At 39.5% G+C, this 23,088-nt stretch overlaps 1 long non-coding RNA gene across 1 annotated transcript; it reads right to left on the bottom strand.

Annotated features, from left to right (window-relative positions):
• Positions 1–10,178: 10,178 nt before the first annotated feature.
• Positions 10,179–12,515, bottom strand: LOC138924705 (uncharacterized). Its single transcript, XR_011439813.1, has 2 exons — positions 12,323–12,515; positions 10,179–10,377 (listed from the first exon to the last, which is right to left on the bottom strand). It is a non-coding gene; the product is annotated as an uncharacterized lncRNA (long non-coding RNA).
• Positions 12,516–23,088: the final 10,573 nt, after the last annotated feature.

Consider the following 23,088-nt stretch of genomic DNA (forward strand, 5'->3'; position numbering starts at 1 on the left):
CCATTATGTGCACCCCACTTCTTCGGTGCCCTTTCTTCCTTCGGGAAGAAAGGCCCCGGGCCATGGTTCCTCATAAAGCTTTGTTTAATTTTCTCTTGCTATTCTGTCTCATGTGAATTTAATTCGTTCTCCGGCCAGACGAACCCCCATTTGGGAAGAGGAAATGTCCTCCTCCCCTACAGTTTCAAAATGCAAAATGTATACATCATTGTATTGAGCTAGTCCTCTTCTAGAAATTAGCCTGAGGGGAAAACTGCACAAAAGCCAAAAGCTGAACTCAGGATGTTTACCATTGTGTAGTTTATGGTGTCAAAAATTGTAAGCATCCTGAATGTCCAACAATAGGAGGCTGATTGAGTAAATCATGGTTTATAAATATGCTGAATGGTTGGCGAGCATTAGCAGTCTACAGTGATGTGGTGTTAGTCTGTAGTTATTGACTCGGAAATCTAGCCATTGCATATTGTGAGTGAAAATAGCTATTAAAGAATAACATGTAAATGATGATCCCATGTATGTGAAACGGTGTACGTATATCTCTCTGTGTATATATTGCACAGAGATGTCTAAAGGATGCTCACCAAAATTGTACCAGGTGGTGGGATTTTGGGGGTGATTTTTATTTCCTGCTTTGTACTTTATCTTGGGTAAAAACACTGGTCATGAGAACCCCATTTTTGTGCGTGTGCTGAAAAACGTATAAGCCTTTAAACCCGCTGGGTCAGCCTCACAAGATCCCAGATATCTACATGCTTCGTTCCTTTCATTCTCCCAATGATAAACTTTGGGAAGGGGAAAACAACGGGTTCCTATCAGGAAAGCCATGCCCAGACAGGCTTCCTGCCTGGAACAGACCAACGGGGACTAGTGATGAATACCCAGCCACTGTGTCGTCCCTAGGACAGTATTTAAAGCAACTCTTAGGACTAGAGTTGAAGAATTACTGAACACAAGTCTTTCTCTATTTGTTTGTGTGTTTGTTTATAAAAATTTCTTTGCTTCTATTGTGTCTATAATAGAGCAAGTGAAGGATTTTACCCAAATTAGAAGTCTACAGTGATTAAATTCTGGGACTTCATGAAGCTGTTGTGTATTGGGCAGCCGCATGGGTGGCTGCCTGGCAGCTAAGGGTTCTTGCAGTGGCTCTGTCGGCAGCAGTGAGACCAGGTGAGCCTAGCAGGGGCCTCCTAATGCTTTTATTTACCAACTCTTATTTTAAAAAAAGAGCGTCAATTACTTTTGTAAAAACGACCAAGCTATTTTGTAAAGGATAGAGTGGTCCGCAGTGTCAGAGTACGATAAGGACCGAGACAGGTTCACTGGATGCAGCAGCAGGGAGGACCCTGTGTGACCTGGCCAAGAACAGAATCTGGGGGCCGGCCTGGTGGGGCAGCGGTTAAGTGCACACACGTTCTGTTTCAGTGGCCCAGGGTTCGCCGGTTTGGATCTTGGGTGCGGACATGGCACCGCTTGAGCAATGAGTGACTGAAGACAGGAATGAGGGGGCAGAAAGAGGTATTTAATTGTTTGTTTTGTTTTTGTTTGCTTTTAAGATTGAAAAGGAGCCTGTAGACAGGAAGTGATGATTCAGCAGGGAAAGGGGATGCCCCATAATGGGAGTGTCGGGAAAGGAGGAAGAGAATGAAAGCCAGAGCACCAGGAAAGGAGTTGGCCTTAAACAGCATGAGGAATGCAGTAACTGGGGAGAAGGAGGAAAAGCCATGGAGAGATCATACGGAGAGCTGCCTCTCCAATGATAACAGAGACTGAAGTAAAGATGGCCCTGCAGGGGCCACTGCCACTGTTTTTAAGAGGAAGGTATTGCTTTTACCATATAGTTTTGAACTGGGAGCACTCACCCTGCTGGACTCTGAAATGGAAAAGCTGTCTGTGACGGAAATGTTCATTATCTCAACTGTGGTGGTTTCACAGGCATATACAAGTGGGAAAACTCTTTAAATTGTATATTTTAAATAGTGTAATTTATGGTACATTAATTATACCTCAATAAGGGTGTAAAAAATTTTTTTGTAGTTTTAAACTGGCACGCCTCAGTCAACAGGGGGCGTGGTTGTGCACAAGAAGATGGGAAATGGTCTTCCTGAGTTTTAGTTCTATGGTTGTTTTTCCTGATCTTTTCTCATATGACAGAACTCTTATTTTCAGGCATTAAAAGAAAGCAATGAAATAATTATAGGCATGAAGATATAGACAAATGGATGTGCCAAGTTTAGATTAATACCCAGAGCTGCTGAAATACTCTCAGTGCCTGGGTAGCAAGCATTTACAGACTCAGCCAGAGAAAGGAAGAGATAGCAGGACAAAAACATTTCTTCACAGTCACGTGGGAGCTGTTTATGACATTCTCTGGTGGCAAAGATTACAGTTGCTGCCTTCCAGAGAGGCAAGTTTTGTTACTCGTTTTTGCGAATAGGTCAATGCCAGGACGGCTATCACACTACTGGCCAACTGGAGAGGTGAAGGAACAGAATTGAGAAGAGGCTCTTTTGCACCACATGCAGTTTTAGGGCTTTCCTGCAGCCTGGGACAAAGTGAGCCCTGGCCCCTGACCCACAGGGGACATAGTTGTCTCCTCTGTTAACTCCTCATTGTAACATTTTGGGGCGATTGGTTTCTTTTCTCTGGGCCTCTGTTTTCTCATCCGCAAAATTTGATTGACAGTCTTTGCCTTGCCTGCTTCTCAGAATAAAAGGGAAAGCTTCCAATGAAAACTGAAAAAGTAAAAGGAGCTGTGAATATGAGATCCTAAGGCAACTGCAACAATTTGGCAACACAGAAATAATCCACGGCTCCCTGGTTTGTGCAAAGGTTACACATCCCCTGGGCCTCCTCTGCCTCTCCCTTATATTTGCGGCCAGATTTGTTGATTGAATACACTGGTAAATGACCCCTTCTTCTCACCCAAGGCCCATCCACCTTACCTATCACAACAACACGTAAGGTAGACCTTATCAACCCCATCTTACAGCAGTGTAGAAAGAGGTACAGAGAGGCGAAGCGTCTTTTCTTGGGTTACAGTTAATAACATAGAAGAACTGGAATTAAAACTCAGGACTTAAACACCAATATCTAGCCTCCTACTTTTCTCTGCTCCCTTTCAAAACACTAGTATCTCTAGTACAGTAGTCATTAGTCACATGTGACTATTTAAATTTAAATTAATTGAAATTAAACTAAATACAAACTTCAGTTCCTCACTAACCACATATCTAGTGCTCAATAGTCACATGTCGCTACCATGTTGGACAGCACAGATGTAGAACATTTCCAACACACTAAGTTGTAACGGACAGTGCTGCTAGCATATTACTGTCATGCATCAGGAAGATACAGCAAGACAAATGAAATACCTTTACCTGGTTCTGCCTCTCTTTTGTCTTTATTGTCTAATTCTGAATATTCTCTCTAGTCCCCCTTCACTTAAGCACCCAGAGGGCATGCCTGGGGCTGGCCTGCTGGCTCTGCAAGGCACCCAGCACACAGGACAGACACCGGAATTGTGATGACAAAGACTGATGCCGACACTTTGCCCAAGCCCAGGAGACAGCAGCTTTGAAGCAATCTGCAGCGACAGCACCGGGGTAGGAAGTGAACAGCCTGTTTCTGCAAATCTGCTGTATTTTTGCCAGATCTGTCAGAAGCAGACAGAAGCAGAAAGGATAAAGGGAGAAAATAAGAAATGAAGTGACAAGACGAGAGTAGTGGGCCTAAAGACTCCAGAAACTCGGTGATCAAATTGTCTTCTTCCAGTTCTTCCAGGCACAAAAGTTTATCCTCTAAAACCGTAGAGGAGAGAGACTTCATGTGCCATTCCTACAATGGTAGGGATTTAAGAGTCACTCACCCTCTTAAAATACCCACCAAACATGAATTGATACAATCCGGTATCAAATTAAGTGCTAAAACTATATCCTCCAGTTGATGAAGACCCTAGGGTAAGTGCTGGAATGAGATGTTGCTTGAAAGAAAGAAAAAAACCATGGGTGACCTTTCTCCTCTCCTGCTGCTGTTGATACCTACTCCTTTGTCCTCATGCTGTACTGAATATTTAAAAGCCCCACATTCACCCTTCCCCGGAGTTGTTTATACCCATGGGAGAGTTACCGGAGGACTGGTAGAGCTTCTGGCACTCTTTCTGACAACACACCAGCTAGGCCACAAACTGGCCACCCTGTCTAAATGTAGCGAGTTTTACCTGCTTTGCTTTTCTGGCTAGGTTTCTCCAGCTCTTTGTGTAATTTAGGAAGTAGCATCTTCAGAACATTATAAAACACTCCTTAAGTAATTTGGAGGTGCTCTTTTGCAAGGTCCTGCCTCACTCGTATGAGTATTATTTTAAAATACTACCTCTGGATTCCTGGTCTTTAATTTGAAACTTTTGTAGCTGCTTCAGCATTTCCTTTCCAGAGAGAGCCTGTGGCCTTGCTCCAAACAACACTATACGTCTTCCTCTAAGTATCTAGGTTTGTTTTGGTTTCCTACAACTGAGCCGTCACTCTGAACTGCTATAGCCAAAGACCGCTGGGAGGAAGACAGGAATGGGCCCCTGCGGCACCAAACACAGGGCCAAGGAGTTTGGAAACCACTTGGAGGAGCAGCTGGGTGAAAAGTGGCAGGCCTCCCTGGGATTCCTGGCCCCACCCAGTTGGGACACAAATGACACTGGAAGCCTGTGCTTATAGTTTCTCAAGGACCTGGCACTTGGCTCTGTTGCCCCAGTGACTCAGGTCTTCAAACTGGGTCAACAAGCTTTGTTGGTCCAGAGAGCTCCTCTGGGAGGCCACTGTAAGAAAAGCAGGCCAAATGGGGATGTTTGGCCAGGTGATTCTTTTTGCTGGCTTTTAGCCTGAGGAAATATTACCAGTATTCAGGCCAGGAGTTTGGAGGATTAAAAGCTGCGGGGCATCTGAGCTGGATCAATATTCATCAGCATTATTAGTTAAGTGTTAACCTCACTGCTAATGATGGCTGTCACCATTCAAGAACTGAACAGATGACCTGGGAAGACCCTAAACCAAGATGTCTCCCTCTTATAGATAAGAAAGACTGCAAGCTTGTGCTATGAATCTAGTCATGGAAGGTTCCATTAACCCTGTGGGTGTGACCTGATCAATTTCTTTATTAAGCAATGGAGTCATCCCAGGTTGATATTCCTCAAATTTGAGAAGTCACAGACCCCAAGAACATATCTGAAGATTTATAGACCGAAATTTTCATAACTTAGAAGTTTCTCGTAGCAGCATTATTCATAATAGCCAGAAAGTGGAAACAAACCAACTGTCCAATATCTGATGAATGGATAAACAATGGGATATGATGAAAAAATATTCAGCCATAAAGGAAGAATGAAGTGCTGGCACATGCTACAACATTGATGAACCTTGGAAACATGCTAAATGAAAAAAGCCAGACACAAAAGGCCACATATTGTATGATTCCATTTATATAAAATGTCCAGAATAGGAAGAAGATTAGTGGTGCCAAGGGCTGGCGGAGAGAGGGGAATAGGCATTCACTGCTAATGGCCATGGGGATTTGGGGGAGTAATGAAAATGTTCTGGAATTATATAGTGATGATGGTTGCGAATCAACAACCTCGTGAATATACCAAAAACCACTGAATTATACGCTTTAAAAGGATGAATTTTATGGTATGTGAATTATATCTCAATTTAAAAAAAGTTATATTATTTTAGTTGACTACTGGGTATCAAGATACTTTGTGTGGGACAGTGAATCCTTGTGTCCAGATTCCCTTAATGAAGTGGTTAGCCAGGTGGTCCAGAAGGCATTTATGTTAACTTTGGATGACCACAGAAGGAGATCTAAAATTAAAAATATTCATAGATAAATTCTAGGCCCCAAGGACTCATCAGTGGAACTCCCAAGGGTCCATGAACACTGGTTTGAGAAACATTGGCTCAGATAACCTCCCAGGATTTGCTACCCTTTCACATGCTGTGTGATGAGGACTTTTCATAAGGTGCCTTCCCACGACAAAGCCTGACCAGGGACACCTTGGGATTTATAAGTCCCTTGGCTAAGCTGTGGTAACATAAGCAAATTACTCCATCTACACTCCAGGTAGTTGATTAAACATTATGATCTGTGAGGATGGAAAGGCATCAGCCCCATGATGAGATGAAAAAGGAGTTTGATACCAGGTAATCTAATGTGGAAAATCCTCTGAGGAAGGCCTCCCACTTGGCTTCACTTGGGTCATGGATTGACCATCCCTGATTTAAACATTGTGACCTTTCAAAAGGATCCCTAGCAACCGATTAAAGATGGATGCTACAAACTCAAATCAGAGGGGAAGGCCAGTGGGCATTCATGTAAGCAAGGGGGCTTTCCCGCGTGGTATTTTAGGCATGGGCAAAAGTCGAGGAGTACAGGATGTGGTTCATGACTGGCTTTTCTACTTATTTAGCTGGAGGGCAACTGTCTCAACTTTTTGATCTTTTGTTTCCTCACTTAGGAAAAAATCAGAAACTATCCCATCTCTTGGGCTGGTTGTTCAGATGAGTTCAGTTCATCAAACTTTTACCGAGCATCTGTTTTTATGTATTAGACACTGAGCTAGTGCTGAGAAGAAACTCCCTGCCCTCAGGAGCCCACAGCCTGGTGAGGGAGACTATTATACTGAGTGTGACGGAAAGAAATTTTATGTTTAAAGAACTTTGGAAACTATTGAATGCTATAAAACATGTGGTAACAATATATCTTGATTATCCAATATAAGTCAATAGTTGGTCTGATTCCTCGCTCCAGGTACTTCTCTAATAAGAACACTTCTGTAGAATTAAACATTGGGGCATTTATTGCATATTATTTACCTGGGTATTGACTGAACACACCATCTCCCATAATGACATTTTCATGTTGTGCCCACTAGGTGTCTCATTATTTTGCAAGAAAATGGAAAAGCACAACGTTTCCACGTGTATCACGAGTCAGCTGTAGCATCACTTGGCTAAAATTTCGGCCACTTTCAAGCAACCATTGTGTAAAATGCCAGTAGTGTAGTTGCTCCTCGTTTGAGAAGTAAGGGAAGATGTCTTTGTGGGTTCTTTCTCCTTGTCATAATCCGTGTACCTGCAAACTGCTCTCCTCAAAAATCCAGGACCAGGAAGCTGAAGTAGGAATTCTTCCACAAAGTGAATACTAGACCTCACAGGCAGCAGCGCTGCATCCCCACTGGTTTCCTGGGCTAGTGTCTAGCCATCGTCTGCATATGAGCTGACATCCCCAAACTACACCATACTATCTGTGTGCCGAATGTGTTCTTCCCTATTCATAGGTGCCAGTCAAAGGAGTCGTTTTTACAATACAATTCAGGATCTATTCTTGCATTGTGAATTTCAGGTTTGCAGATGACATACAAGTGCTTATCCCAATATTTTCATCTTTGTCCTACACGACTTTTCTTTAGATGGTCTATGGCAGAACCTTGTACCCATGAGTGACATCAGACGGAAAGGCACCAGATAACAAACAGAAGACTGAACACCTTAAAAAATTTATTTCCATTTTAAGAGCTCATCTACTCAGGCTTTCACACTCTCCTAATGGGAGTGTAAATGGCTATAACCTTTCTGCAATGCAATTTGGCATATCTATCAAGAATGTATTTTAAAAGTTTATATTCTTTAACTCTGTGTCTGTCAGGATCCCAGAAGAAAAGGGATTTCACCCAAAATGGCTCAGATGAAGAGACTTTAATAAAAGGACTGCTTATAGATGAGCAGACCAGGTTAAGGCAGTAAACACGGGATGTTGAGGCACCTCGAGCAGAACAACAGTGGGAAACTGTTACTATTCCTAGAGCTAAAGGGACAAAGGGAGGAAATAATCTATGGAATCCACTAAGAGCTGGAACAGTGAAGGAGGGACCACCAAGAAAGGAGGGTGTGCTGGAGGTGGGGAGGGGCATGCAGCGACTGCCTCAAAGCGGGAAGAAAGTGAGGAGGAGGTACCCCGACTTCTCTCTTCTTGCCCTCTCATCTCCTCCTGGTGCCACTCACTGACTGAATCCCTGGAAAGCCAAAGGGCAAAGCCCCTGGAGATGCAATCTATAAGGAAACAGAGTAGAATGAAGAAAGGCAGAGAAGAGCTGGGGGTAGGAATGGAAAATAACCAGCTCAATTCTATAATTCCATTTCAAGAACATATCCTAAGGACATAATCAAAGATGGAAGAAAAGAATTATATGCAAGAATATTCTTCATAGAATTAAGTGTAATAGTGAAAAAAATGAAAACAAGCTAAATTTCCTATAATGGAAGAATAGATAGATAATTATAGTGTACCCATACTTGGAATATCACTGTGTCATTATAAACATTTTTGAAGAATCTGTGATGATATGCAGAAATGCTTACCATAAAATGTTAATTGAAAAAAAGGACACAAAACTGTATGTGTAGTATTAACTCGATTCCATGAATATAGCATTAACTCAATTCTATGAGCATCTATACACAAAGGGAAAAATGCCTAAAAATGTTAACAATATTTCTTTTTTGAGGATGGGGTTACATTTTTATTTCTTCTTCATAACTTCTGATGTTGTTTTCTTTTCACAATAAGCATATGCTTTTGTGATCAGAGAAAAAAGTCAGTGCCAAAGAGGAGAGTCGATCTCATTGAAATGGACTCTATTCAATTTAAAATATTAATAATGGACACAGCAATTGTTTAAGTAAATTAAAACCAGTGACATGAAGGGTGAACCTCAATCTGTGTCTGTTTGATATATGGAGAAAAAGTGAAAGAAAAATGTCAGTTTCTACATGATATCAAATATTCAGGTCTATTAGATTATTTTAATTTTTGACTGTGCTTTTTACTCCTCACTCGAATGATGGGTATCATATTAATTCAGCTTTAGTTGACTCATTCTTATCTTACAACTCGGGAAGATCCAAGAAATTTCTATAACCTAAAAGTTGTTCCTTATGCTGAAATAATAATATTCTTTCTTTTAAATTTTATAGTTTAGTGTTCAGTATCTTTTTTTTTTTAATTCATTCTTTATTTTTTTTTTTAAAGATTGGCACCTGGGCTAACAACTGTTGCCAATCTTTCTTTTTTTTTTTTCTGCTTTATCTCCCCAACCCCACCCCCCCCTTACACAGTTGTATATCTTAGTTGCATGTCCTTCTAGTTGTGGGATGTGGGACGCTGCCTCAACGTGGCCTGACGAGCAGTGCCATGTCCGCACCCAGGATCTGAACCCTGGGCCGCCACAGCAGAGCGCACGAACTTAACCACTCAGCCACGGAGCCGGCCCCTTAGTATCATTTTTAAACTGTATTTTACTTTTTATAATTTACCCAAGTAATACACAAATACATTACTGTTTTAAAGATTCAAATACTTGAGTGTGGAAGTAAATAGAGGGCAGCAACACGGAAAGTCTTAATTTCCTTGATTAACAGAAACAATCCCCTGGGGTCAGCCCAGTGGCACAGCGGTTAAGTTCCCATGTTCTGCTTTGGTGGCCTGAGGTTTGCTGGTTTAGATCCCAGGTGCAGACATTTGCACTACTTGTCAAGCCATGCTGTGGCAGGTGTCCCACATATAAAGTAGAGAAAGATGGGCACAGATGTTAGCTCAGGGCCAGTCTTCCTCAGCAAAAAGAGGAGGATTGGCAGCAGATGTTAGCTCAGGGCTAATCTTCCAAAAAAAAAAAAACCAAAACCAAAGCAGAAACAATCCCCCATAAAGATATAGCCATGGTTTGTCTTCATTTTGCAATCATTACAAATTTTGTGTATAAAATATGTGGTCATGAGTTTGATCATTGTTATCTGGGACTTGAGACTTCCAGTTGATTTGGGCCACAGATATTTGTGGTATCTTTTTGTGTTTAATGCCATTTGAAAAGATTTTCATTTGTCCTTTAATGTTTCAGTGTTATAGTACTTGGTATTTTCATTTTTTGCTGCACAGACTGAGTGTGCATGTACCCCAATAAACCACGGAGTCCTTCCTATTTACAGAAAAAAAGAAAGAAAAGATTCAAACAATACCAAGAACATCAAAGTTTCCCTTGGCTACCTGCTCACTTGGTCTTCCTCCCCTAGGCAACCTGTTTTCAGTTTGTTATGTAACTCTCAAGACATTTGCTTATCATTTACATGCACACATATGCATATAGAAATACATACTTTATTTTCATTTTCTAAGTAAATGGTGTTATAGTGTACATATTATTCTGCAACTTGCTTTTTTCACATATTGAAGCTCCACTTCATTCTTTTTCAGTGGTTCACAGTTTTCCATGGTTTGGATATTCCACATTTTATCTGACCACTCCTCGTGTTGATGGTCATTTAGGTTGTTTTTAGTTATCTACAATTTCAGAAAATGCTGCAGTCAAAAATCTTGTACATGCATCTATGTGCATATATGTGAGCATTATTTCTCTAAGGGAGCTATTGAAAAATGGAATTTCTGGTTTGAAAGGTATATGCACTTAAATTTTTACTTGGTAGTGTCTAGCAGCCTTCCATAAAGCTTCATCAATTTACGCTTCCAATGAATAGATGAGAAGATGCCAAGCCTCACTAATAATCAGGAAAATTAAAATTAAATCAGACACCATTTTTACCATTTTGGGTTCACAAATTTAAGAAGATTGATAATGCGAAGTATGGAAGAGGATTGAGCCATGTATCCTCAAATAAAAGCTCTTTTTACAACCAGCACCTACACATTAGCGACTCTTCCTTGGAGATTTATCAAAAGTGGTTTCGCTAGATTGTTGTGATAAATAAACAAACACCATTTCTGTTACAAGAGTGTTGATTTTTATACATGCTAACAGCTGTTAGCAAGTATTTACCCAGAGTGTTTTTATCAGGTATTATTGTTTTATAATTACTAATTCCTTAATTTACTAAGTAGATACGAATTTCTCCATTTTAATAACCACGTTTTGGCTTACAATTTATACCGCACGTTCTCAGAGGTTACTTCAATTGATCTCTGCCTCAGTGACAGTGTGAGGTGCTATTTCAGAGGAGAAAACTGAGGCTCAGAGAAGTTAAATGATTTTCCAAGGTCACACAGCCAGTTATAAGCAGAAGGGCTCAGGTATTCTGAGTCCCAGTACCATTATCTTCTCACTTTCTAAATTGTTTTTAAAACAAAGGACAGTGGAAGTCCTTCGCTGCCTTCTGTGGAGTTCAAGACATCCAAAAGGAACCACAGGGGGCAGCCTGGTGCAGTGGAAGACACATCAGGCTGGAAGCTGAGAACTGGCTTTTTATCTCTACTCTGTGCTCCTCCCAGCTGCGTGATCATAGGCAAATCATTTAGCCTCACTGGATCTCAGTTGCCTCTAGAAAAATAGACAGGATGCTCACTTACTAATATTGAAAGCAAGGGTGATGCCGCGCAGTTCCTCCTAGCTGTGAGATTTTATTTAAGCCAAACTTAAGACTAGTGCTCCTTCTCTGCTCGTACCTTTGATGAAGACTATTTTCTGCAATGGATTTATTCTCTGCAAATTTGAACCCACAAAGGAAAAACTTACTATACAATGCTTTCTTTGATTGAAGTCTAAAAATGTTCCCTTTTTCTTTTCTTTTTTTTAAACATTCTTAGGTAAACCCCTTGCTAAAGGGTAGGGAAATCCCCAGGGAACAGCAGCAAATGGTTTCAGGTAGCTGGCATCTGAAAAGATGTTTTCTGCCTGGATCTCTTACTACTTGGCATGACTCCAATTCCACCTACATTTTTTGTTGTCTATTATTACAGACTTTTTTTTCTTTAAGATTGGCACCTGAGCTAACAACTATTGCCAATCTTTTTTCTTCTTCTTCTTGTTCTTTTTCTCCCCAAATCCCCCCAGTACATCGTTGAATATTTTAGTTTCGGGTCCTTCTGGTCATGGCATGTGGGATGCTGCCTCAACATGGCCTGATGAGCGGTGCCATGTCCATGCCCAGGATCTGAACCCTGGCAAAACCCTGGGCCGCCGGAGCAGAGCTGGCAAACTTAACCACTCGGCCACCGGGCTGGCCCCCTGTTACAGATTTTTAAAGTGAGTTATTTTCCCACCCTACTTCCAATAGCATGAAAGCTTTAACCAGAGTTGTTCTTTATAGTTCCAACTTCCATAAGCTAAAGATTTTAAGAGCTGGACGGAGTCTTAAGAGATCACTTGATCCTGTCCTCTATCTTTGAACAGATAAAATATTTTCCCACTTAACAGAGGAAGCATCCAATGCCCAGACTTCCTGTAACTTATTCAAGGTTTCGCAGCTAGCAAGCCTCCTTGTACAGTACTTACTCCATTCTTACTGCATGACAATTTCTTGGTGATCCTGGCTCTCCCAGCAAATCACAATGAAAGTCAAAATGAGTAAACCATATGATCATTGGTTGTTTTCATTTCATCACACATCATGAATTCTTCTAGTTCCAACCATATTTTGATGCATTATTTATGAGAGCCATCTGGTCACAAGTTCGTGAAGAAAACTCTGGAATTTTAAAAGTATGCTTCATTTTTCCAAGAAACACACTGCATAGCATGGATCTATCCCTCACCTACTTATCAGTGATACATGGGACAATCAGATTTGCAAACTACATTCTTTCTTTAAAAGACTGAGGTATAACCTACATACAGTAAAGTGCCCAACTGTACAATTCTTAAGTATACAACTCAGAATATTTTTACACGTGCAAACACCACGTAACCACCACTCAAATCAGGACACAGAGCGTTACTGGCACCTCTGAACACCCCTTGTGCCCCATACCGGTCACTACCCTCCAAACATAACCATGATTTTAACCTCTATCACCAGAAATTCATTTTGAAGTTCAAAAAATTCTGGTTTTGAACTTCATACTAATGGAATCATACAGTATGGACTATCTCGTGTCTGCTTTCTTTCATTTAACATTATGTCTGCGAGATTGTTAACTACATTCTAAAAATGCAATTCACTTTCTAGCTCAAGTCCTCAGGGAATCTCTCAAAATTGAGTACATAATATGCCAGCTATACAGAGGTATGTGTGGTCTAAGAAAAAGGCAATGGAGAAAAGAACTTTTTTAAATGACTAGGATAGAATAATCTATACTGTCCTCATCACTTTCTACTCTTGCATCATCAATTTCCCTCTTCATCTCTGCTTTTAAATGGGCTCTGGGCCACCCAAGTATTCTCTTTTCTTCTCCCATTAATGGATAAATAACTTACACAACTTTCTTTACTTATTTATATCCAGCATTCCCCATCAGTGCTCCACAATCATTGGTCTAAAAGCTGGAAATGCCTCAAGCTATCATCTGACACAGACCTCTCTTATCAGCAAGAAAAGCATTATTATCCCCTATTTCCAGATTCAGCAAATATTTACTGAGCACACATAATCTTCGATGTATTTTTCTAGATATTATGGGGGGGACTACAAAAATGTAGCAGGCATGAGCCCTACCCTCATGAGCTTCCGGCAAGGCAGAGAAGCAGAGAAGTACAGATATCTACATAAAAGATCATAATACGAGCTATAGTGCTAAATGACACCATTGAGTCAAAAGAAAAAAGATGTAGTGTGAGATCAGGAGGAAAGGTAACTTCTAGCTGGGGTTGTGTCAAAGAACCTTGACAGGAAGTATTTGTACTAGGAGGATTATTAAGAAGTAGGATGCCACAGCTAGGAAGGTTTAGTCATGCAATGATGGGGAAGGCATTTCAGATAGATAACTGTAAGGACAAGGACACTGAATTGGGAAATCATGTAGCACGTATAGGGAGTGGCGATGGAGTTTGACCCAAGAACAGAGCAAGTGATGAAGAAACTGGGGCCTAAGGTGGTTGTGCATTACCCAAGGCCATAGCACCAGGGAGAACTAGAATAGTGATTGAATCCCGGGCATCTTCCTGCTTTAATGTTCTTCCCATAATCTGATCAAGTCCATATTTTAGCTACTGCATGCTTTCCTTACAGCAGCCCACTCTATATTGTTCATTAATTAATTGTTTCAACAAACACTTATTGAATGTCTCCTACATGCCAGGCACAAATGGACACCGTGATCTTCAAGGCTGATTTGGCATGTGTTATAAAATAATTTTTCCAAGTGGGGAATAGGGCTGATATGATATTGGGCTAGGACAGATTTCCTTTCCCTTTAACTGCTAGAACTTGATTGGGTTATACTTCATAGCAAATACCATAAGTAACAGAGAATTAAATAAAACTACAAAAAAGGATCTCTGCATCATGTTTTTCTACATGACATCAATACACTGACTCTTATCATTGACTACACATGTGGTTTTTCCATAGCTACTTTTAGTCATGTTTGAGCAAGGGGTAATACAGGAGGATGTGAAACCTTCCATTCTTGAGCAAAAGTTTAAAAACACTCCTAATATTCTACTAGAACGAGACTCACTTCCTTTTAGCTTATCAACCACCAAAAGACATTTCCTCTTTGTACTTGTTATGTGTAATGTAACTATGGAGACGCAACACTTTCTCTGCAACTGACACAAATGATTCTGGTTTTAATGTACTCATTTTCTGAGAAACATTAAAAAAAAAATTGTGGTCACTATTAAACCTCTGAGCTACTTTGGCATTTCAATGGAAATCCAATGCATGCATTACTAAAATTCATGAGGGAATAGTTTAGTACCAGGGCCTACAGATTCCTTCTAATTCCATTGACCTGTTCCTGATTAAACTTTTGTTGCCAGAAAAAGAAAGGTAATTAAGATTTGGACAAATTAGGCTATCAGATATTTTTATAAATTGTAGGGTATATAAAGTTGAGTTTTAAGAGTTCTACTTCTAGGCATATGGCAGGCTAGACATTCAGACTGCCATTCCCACTGGAAACAAATAAGAAGGCTGAATTTAAAAAATAATCCTAAACTTCTTAAAAGCGCTGAAGCATGTACTAGAAAGGAAGGAATTAGCAGTTCAAAGAGAAGTAAACTAAGAACCCAGACAGGGAAATGGAAAACATTGTCGAGGTGTAAAACACCAGGAGGCACCATTTGCATTCTGTTCACCTAGATGATGCTCCTGGAGTTACTCAATTCTATGGCCCTAAGGTTGCTTTTGCCTTAAAGGCATTTGCTTAAGATGGTGAACTTCAGCTTTGGCTTGAGGGGTGGGGAGCTGGGACAGAAGACAAAGCCTAAGGCTTAGAGAATCCTATAGGAGACCTCTCTCCCAGTAGAGCCTGGACCTTTTAGGTGGGGATGAAAAACTACATACCCATTCATCCTCAGATGCTTGCAAGGAAAATTCCAGTGATACTTAGCAGGAACCAAGGAATAAAACATTCTGTCTTCGAGAGATTTTAACCTTATGCAAATCTACAGCCAAAATAGGTCCAAAAAAAGCCTCAGTCCATTCCTATAAGTTGAGTAGGCCCTGGGTGCATGGAATAAACAAACACAAATCTTCTCAGGAGGAATGTACCTCAATAACCCACAAATTGTTTTCTAAGAAAAATGAGCAGCTCAGAGTAACAAACACTAAGCACTCAAAGAAATAGGTTACTATGGATGAGAAGCAGCAGAAACAATATCCAATAGGAACAACAGACAACTCCCACAAAAACCTCGGATATTTGAATTATCAGACACAGAAGGTGAGATAACTGTTTTATTTCTTCAAAGAAATAAAATACAAAGCAGAAAACACCTATTCAAAACAGGAAACTATAGAAAATAGCCTAGTAGATTTAAAAAAACCTTCTAGAAATAAAAAACACAATAATTGAAATTGATCACACGATGGACAGGTGTAACAGCAGAATAGACACAAGTGAAGAGAAAATTAATAAACTAAAAGATATGACAATAGAAGTTATCCAACATACACTAAAAAGAGACAAGGAGAAAGGAAACATGGGAGAGTGGTTAACAGATATAGAGAATAAAGTGAGACATTCTTTAGCATGCATCGATCTAGTTGTAGTTCTGGAAGGAGAGGAAAGGAAAAATGGTGCAGAGGCAATAGTTGAAGAGACAGTGGAAGAGAATTTTCTGGGACCAATCTGTTTCAAAACACAGATTTAAGAAGCCCACTGAATTCCCAGCAGAATTAAAAAACAAAACAAACACTTCCACTTTAACACGATAGTGAAGCAGCAGAATATCAAAGACAGTCTTAGAAGCAGACTGACGGCTGACTTCTCCTCAGGAGGAAAAAATAACTGCCAACTTAGAATTTTAGCCCCAGAAAAAAATATCTTTCAAAAAGGAAGGTGAAAAAGAGACATTTCAGATAAACTAAGTGAAAGAGTTTGCTTCCATGGTGTTCATAAAAGGACATTCTGAACAATGTACTTAATTAAGAAAGAAAGTGATTCCAGATGAAAGTTTTAAAAACATGAATAAATGAAGAGCAAAGAAAGTGGTAAATGTGGGTAAGTCTAAACAAATCTTGACTGTAAAGAATAACAAGAATCAGGTCTTCTGGGATTTAAAAAGAAAAGACAAAATACACGACAACAGTCACATAAAACTTGGGAGGAAGTAAATGGAATTAAGTGTGCAAGGTGCTTGTATGGCTTGAGAGAAGTATAAAACTCTGATAAGTTAAGCATGTACATTGTAATTTCAGTGCATCTTCAATTTTAGCATGCATCAGAATCATCTGAAAAAGTGGTCAAAGACTTGAATATATATTTCACCAAAGAAGAGGCATGGGTGGCATACAAGCACAAGTCTGATTCAGGAGGTGTGGGGTGAGCCCAGGAATTTACATTTCTTTATTTTTTCTTTTTTTTTTTTTTTTTTTGGTGAAGAAGATTGGTCCTGAGCTAACATCTGTTGCCAATCTTCCTCTTTTTGCTTGAGGAAGATTGTTGCTGAACTATCATCTGTGCCAGCATTCCTCTATTTAGTATGTGGGACCCCACCACAGCATGGTTTGATGAGCAATGTGTAGGTCTGCACCCAGGATCCAAACCTGCGAACCCCAGGTCACTGAAGCAGAGTATGCAAACTTAACCACTATGCCATGGGGCTGGCCCCAGAATTTACACTACTAATTAGCCTCCAGGTTGATAACTGATATTCAAGACTACACTTTCAATAGCACTATTGACTAGCCAAAAACAAAACAAAAACACAACTCAATATAAATTCCAGACTAGTAGAAGGGAAAAAAATTGAAATGAGGAAAAATAATTCAAAAGAAGGTAAAAAAAGGAAATATAGAACAGGAAGAACAAGAAGAAAGCACGAAACAAGATGGTATGTACAAATTCAAATATATTCGTAATTACATTAAATACAAAAGGATTAAAAGCTCTCATTAAAAGATAAAGATTGATACAAAAAATGAACTCTAAATAAAGCTTTTAGAACAAAATATAGGAAAAAATATTTGTGACCTTGGATTAGACAAAGAGTAATTAGATACATCAAAGACAGGATCCATAAAAGAAAAACTGATAATATGGACTTCATCAAAATGCAAATTTTTTGTTAAGATAATGAAAAGACAAGTCATAGACAGAGAGAAAATATTTGCAAATCACATATTTGAAAAATGACTTGTATCCACAACATGCAAAGAAATCTCAAAATTCAATAGTAAGAAAACAAACGGCCCAATAAAAAAGTGGGCAAAAGATTTGAACATATGTGTCACCAAAGAAGAGGCATGGATGGCAAATAAGCAATGGAAAGTTGTTCAACATTATCAGTCATTAGGGAAATGTAAATTAAAACCATGATGAGACACTGCACATCAGTTAGAATAGCTGAAATTAAACAATCTGACATACCAAGAGCTGGTGAGAATAGGGAGCAACTGAATTCTCTCACATGTTCTCATACATTGCTGGTGGCAATACACAATGGTACAGCCAATCTAGAAAATAGTTTGGCAGTTTTTAATAAAGTTAAACACAGAATTACCACAGACACAGCAATCTCACTCTTAGATATTTACCAGAGTGAAATTAAAACTCACATTCACTCAAAAACCTGAACACAAATGTTTATTTGTAACAACCAAAAACTGGAAACAGCCACGATGTCCATCGACCTGGGAATGGATAAACTGTAGTACATCCATAAAATGGAATACTACTCAGCAATAAAAAAGGAATAAACTCTTGATACGCACAAGAACATGGATGAATCTTAAAAGCGTCTTGCTAAGTTAAGGAGGCCATACTCAAAAGACTATATATTGTATGACTCCATTTATATGACATTCTAGAAAAGGCAAAACTATGGATCGGAACAGCAAATAGATTAGTGGTTTCCTGGGGTAAGGGTGGGGTGACAGTTTGATCACAACAGGGGAATTTTGAGGGGTTGTGTTCCGTATCTTGACTGTAGTGGTAGTTTGACCACCCTACACATTTGTCAAAACTATTTTTACTGTATGTTAAATAACTTTTTTCTTTAATGACAAAGATTATCAGACTGGGTAAAAATACAGTTGGGTCTCTGACAGTCTCTGTCGGCCAAGGGCAAACTTCGCTCAAGAAAAAGTGAGTTCAGTTCTCATTCTGAAAACTCTTATGAGATTATGCACCAAACCTCATTAAAAATGAACAGCATTTCTATTTTTAGGTTGCTAACATGTAGCAGGAAATAAAAACCAACATACATCAGACTTAAATAAACACACTTTAATGTACCATAGTTTTGTGCATCTTATAAAACTGTAAAACATATGGAGATCAAGAATCAAAGAGGTTGAGGCTGGCTCCACGGCCGAGTGGTTAAGTTTGCGTGCTCCACTTCAGTGGCCTGGGGTTCACCAATTTGGATCCTGGGCACAGACATACACACTACTCATCAAGCCATGCTGTGGTAGCATCCCACACAGAAAAACCAGAATGACTTACAACTAGGATACACAACTAAACTGGGGCTTTGGGGAGAGAAAAAAAAGAGGAAGATTGGCAACAGATGTTAGCTCAGGGCCAATCTTCCTCACCAAAAAAAGAGAGAGAGCGAGAGAGAGCATACTTTAAAAAAAAAACAAATCAAGGAAGGAAAGGAAAAGTTGTTTAAAAAAAAAATCGAAGAGGTGGTTGAAATTGGATGTCTGAAACAGCAAGATGAGTCCTTGAATTTTTCACTTTTCATCCAGCTGCTTTGCCATCAGAGAGCTAATTTTAGAAGCAATCTTATAAAATACAATGTAATTAAGAAAAGTAGGGTTGGTTTGGGCTTTTTTTGAGACTTCTAATTCAAAGTTGTACCAAGCCAGAGCCTGAGAATAGTATGAACCATAAATCTAAGGGTAAATGAATCAAGGGTTGAATTCTAGCCCCTTTATATTAATTGACTTTAAAATGAAAATAAAAATTAAATTTTTCCTTGTTCCGTGAGAAACAATATGGAAATCATAGCGTGTGATGGATTATTCTTCCCTGCGAGTTGAGTACCTTTGCTTTGTAATGCATGTAGTGCTTGCTTACTCTGCTGAAGACGGTGATCGCTGCTTCCCTTCCTTTCTTTTTCTGGCGGGAATCGTCAGCAACATTGAATACATTGCCACATTTTTTGAGCAATGGTATTTTCTTTTAAATGTAAGTAGTCAAGCATAAAGAGTCCGACCCAAGCCAGATCATTTAGACCACAAAGTCCAGACTAGTTTTCCCCATTTCTCAAAATAACTGGAACCGAGTGCACACCAAATCTCCACTTTTCGTTGTGCCATGTGGACACTGCCACAAAGGCAAGAACTTCTTCACTTTTCAGGTCAAAATTAAGCCATCCTTTTCATTCTGTTACATCGGTGAACCATAAGTTTTCACTAACTATGAAACAAAATAGGTTAGAAGACAATTTCATGTAACTCCTCCCACATTCAAGCGCTACATGAGGAAGCATTTAGGCATGCTGGTAACAGCTTATTCAGTGCATGAGTTTCTATTAAACTACTTAATAAAAATCTTAATTTATAGAATAATTCAACCAACCCCAAGGTCACCTAAAGTAAGGTATTCCAGCCAGCCAAGAATCCAGAAACGTCTATACACAAAAAAGACCAAAGGAAACTGGCAAACTGGCATCTTATATTGCCATGGAATCAGCTTTTCCTGAGGCTTTAGTGTCACCTGATAACCATAAAATAGCGCTCCCAGTCACACAATTAAAGCTGTTAGATAGATCGTGAGGCCACTGGCTGGCTGAACATACTTTCGTGTGGTTAGGAAAACCATTTTGCTGAACTGTTGGCCACCGGCTTGTGACATTTATAAGAACGCAGGCAATTTACCCACAACTAAAAAAATAATTTTTTTTTGACTGTTCTTCAAGTTTCCACGTTAAAGATGATCTTACGGATATAGGCATGGAGAAAAATGTGGAAAAGTTACTCTCATTAGTCTGGCTTTGACTGGGTACACCATGTTTACAAAACGTTTTGAGATGGTCAGATAAGCACTCCTAAGGACAGCACATTACCCAGTTATCAAAAGCCATGCAGCCTAAGGAGAACTTTCAGTCTATCAGAGCGGCCCACATGTTACTATTTATCATTTCAATTTCATATTGGAATTAAAATTGAAAAAAAGAAAACTTTGACACCAAAGCAAGTCATCTGTGGCCAGAGTAATAAGGCCTCTTGAAAAAAAAAAACCAAACCAAACCCGAGAGATTAACACATTTTTGAGAAATGGGCTTTGGTTTCAGAGCATTATTGCACCTGTTTAATTCATTTGCTGATGCAGCTTAAGTATGTAGACATTTACAGTAAATTTTTAAAGAGTTTATGTGCCCTCAGTGATTTTACCATTTTTAAGAGAAATGAGAAACACTATGGTAGTTACCAAGCAGTAGCTCTTATTTTCAGAAGCTGAATTTTAGTGACTAAAGCAGCACTTGTAGATAACAGGGTTATGTCTCAGTTGTAGTGCTATAACTGAATGCTACAGCGATTGAGAACTCTTTGATATGGAAAGAGTATAGGGTCACTTAAAGAATAACGTTCTTGGGGCCGGCCCCGGGGCCGAATGGTTAAGTTCCTGTGCTCTGCTTCCACGGCCCAGCGTTTTGCTGGTTCGGATCCTGGGCACCGACCTGGCATTGCTCATGAGGCCATGCTGAGGCAGCGTCCCACATAGCACAACTAGAAGGACCTGCAACTAGAAGATACAACTATGCACTGGGGGGCTTTGGGGAGAAGAAGGAAAAAAAAAAGATTTGCACCAGATGTTAGCTCTGGTGCCAATCTTTAGGAAAAAAAAGAAGAAAAAGAGAGAGAATAACATTCTTCTAAAAAGATGGTAGCTTTCCTTATAAGAAGCAACACATGAAGTCTAGCAGGCATGGTTTCATTTATTCCATTTTGATTGCCTAAGTTTTCAACTGGGCAGTACTCTATTTCAAGGCCATTCTGTTGCACAACTTGCTGTGTGGTTGTAACACAGCTGTGTCTGTTGTAAACCAGAGAGGACAGCAAGAAAAAAAAAGAAGAAGAGATGAGGAGAAAGAACACTCCATGTAACTTTTCACATGAAGGTCTTATAACAGGTAACTGATTTTTAAAACAAAAAATTCTAAATTCTCTGAGCTTCTACCCTGAATGAGCTCTATTTTTACCGAAGATTAAGGTGATTCCGGCAGAGACCCCAAAGTTTAGGACAAAATTGGATTAAGGACAATTAAGCGTCTAAATAAGTGATGGTCATCTTTATACTGTGAGAATTATGAAGACCAAGGCAACAACAATGGTTGATCACAGTTTATCGAATATCAATAAGGTAAGTAGTCCTATGTGATTCCTTTTGAGGTTTCAGGGTTTCAGATGGGGTTTAGAGGGATAAAAATGAGAGACCAAAAATTTATCCTATAAAATAATTGTCTTCTGTGTTGAGGTTATATTTGTCTGATAGAAAAAAGGGAATATGTCTGTGGAATATCTTTTGTATATGCCTACTTGTCTGGCTATATATAGATACTTGAATTTTTTTGTTGTGTTTTGGGGGGTTTTTGTGAGGAAGATTGGTCCTGAGCTAACATCCGTTCCCAATCTTCCTCTTTTTGCTTGAGGAAGATTGTCCCAGAGCTAACATTTGTGCTTATCTTACTCTATTTTGTATATGGGACGCTACCACAGCATGGCTTGACCAGTGGTGAGCAGGTCTGCACCCGGGATCTGGGCCCATGAACCCCAGGCTGCCGAAGAGGAGCACTTGAACTTAACCACTATGCCACTGGGCCAGGCCCCTAAAGTTATAGATTTTTTTTTGAAGGACCTCACAGAAGTTTCTCAGAGGCATCTGCACAGTTCTTGAAAAATTTAGCATCATAACTTCCCATTCCAAAGAATTTAACTTGGCCAAAAAGAAAAATATTGAGTGAGGCTTCCTAGGCCCTGGAGATGAAGTTTCTCTGGACTATAAACTAATAATCATGGTTCAAAGGCACGGTCTTTTCACAAACAAAACATGTCACAAGCATCTTTCCCGTTCCAGTTCCAGAAAATGACAGATCTCACTCTATACTTGCTTAACATCTGGAACAAATCTTTTTTCATAGACAGTGTGCTCACTCAAGCCATAATCTCTTTCTCACAATTCAAAGCAGTAGTAATGACAAGAGCAAATTGTTTTGGAGGATATTTTCTGACCCACTTTAGCTGGCAGCAGAGATGTGTCCAGTCTAGATGATATTCTTATTTCCCCAAAACAGCTTCTGGTCGTTATTCAAATTCTTTGAATTTCTTAGTTCTGAGCACTGACGTGGGCATAAGGAATTCTTCCCCAGACTTTCATCTGCAACCATTTCCAATAGACTCTAACCTCAAAATGTGCATGTTTCAACTTCCTTGTTGCTTTGGAAACCCCTACGTATCAAAATTTAGAGTCTATTTTGCATTATTGTAGTTCCTTATAAATAGATTCATTGTGTTCTCATCTCTAGGTATGAAGATTTGTTTTACATTGGTTGTTTTTATACATAGGATTTACTAATATTCTAAAATTTTGCTTTTCCTTAAGTATATGTATTAGTTGAAAGATTAATAACGATTCCGCATTGGATTTTGTAGATCATATTAAATCTACATAGGCAAAGTCTTAGACTTTACACATGTTCTGTGG

The sequence above is a fragment of the Equus caballus genome, chromosome 1 (genome assembly GCF_041296265.1).
Source record: "Equus caballus isolate H_3958 breed thoroughbred chromosome 1, TB-T2T, whole genome shotgun sequence".
NCBI lineage: Eukaryota > Metazoa > Chordata > Mammalia > Perissodactyla > Equidae > Equus > Equus caballus.